The 1,274-nt window shown below is 36.6% G+C and overlaps 1 pseudogene; it reads right to left on the minus strand.

Annotated features, from left to right (window-relative positions):
- Nucleotides 1-420: 420 nt before the first annotated feature.
- LOC120365388 (U2 spliceosomal RNA) lies at nucleotides 421-528 on the minus strand (annotated as a pseudogene).
- Nucleotides 529-1,274: the final 746 nt, after the last annotated feature.

Below are 1,274 nucleotides of genomic sequence, written 5' to 3' on the forward strand. Positions count from 1 at the left end.
AATCAGTGGCAAGTCCTGAAAAATTGTGAGCCCTTCCAAGTTTCTTCTTCTCTTGAAGGGTTATATGACTGGTTTATACTCTGGACCAGTATACTGGACTGCTCTGCTGGCTGATTCTTTTACTTTTCAGCTTGCCTCTATGCAATTTAGAAGGTTTGAAAAGCAAAAGTATGAATTTTGTTGACTCACAGACTGTATCTGCTGTCACCTCTGGAAAGTGAGGGTAGACTGAGGAGGTATGCCATAGAATAATTGAATTTACTGGGTTTCGTTTTGTTTTGTTTCTCCCATGGCTGCTACTTTTCAGAGTTTGTGGCCTGTTATATGAAAATATATTCTTATTTCTTTTATTTTTCTTATTACTTGTGAGGTTTTGTTCTCCTTTTAACTTCTAGATTTATCTATTTGCTGTTCTTCCGTTAAACTTTAGGTAAATGAAATTGTGCAATTCATCATTACTTTTCAAACTTTCTTCAGAAATCTAACACATTTTTACACTTGATCTTAGCCAAAAGGCCGAGAAGCGATAAGAAATCTAACACATTTTTAAGAAAATAAAATATATAGGAGTCAATGTAGATTATGGTTAGTTTTTGTATATTTGTTACAGTTAGAAGAAATTTTCTTCCCTGCTAAGGTTTTAGTTAGGGGCAATTCAGTTTGGTTTTAGTTAAGGGGACTCTGTGTCCAATTTGGACAATTGTTGTCCAAACTGAGACACATTTGAAAATTAAAGTGGGCAGAATTAATAAATTCACTTGGACACTAAGTGTGAACAAGGATTTTCCAGAGCACATAAAGATATATAATGATTCAAGGTTTAGTGGAATATACAGAAGTCATTTGCAGTCCCATCTAAGCATGCCTAAGTGATTGCTATCATCCCAAAGGAAGCATGGCTTTCAGCAGCACCGTGCTGCTCACTATGCTGATGAAGCCCATGTCATGACATGAAGGTTCAGGGCCAGAGGTCATAATGCATTGTGACATAGCCAGTGACTGTGTGGCTATGTGGGAAGTAGGTGGGTCCTGGGGAAAAACAACAAAAACAACAAAACACGATATGCAGTACACATAAAGAGAAGCTCATCTTTAGGAATGTTTCCAATTATGATATTGTAGAATAGAACATGGAAACTCTGGTTCCTATCCAGTCTTAGAAAAAACAGCCTGCTGTCAGAGACCCTCAGTTCATAGGATTATAAATTAATCATGTAGGACCTATCTAAAATAAAATTTGTCAGAACTTTCTTGGTGGGTACACATACATAGCA

The sequence above is a fragment of the Saimiri boliviensis genome, chromosome 1, assembly GCF_048565385.1.
Source record: "Saimiri boliviensis isolate mSaiBol1 chromosome 1, mSaiBol1.pri, whole genome shotgun sequence".
NCBI lineage: Eukaryota > Metazoa > Chordata > Mammalia > Primates > Cebidae > Saimiri > Saimiri boliviensis.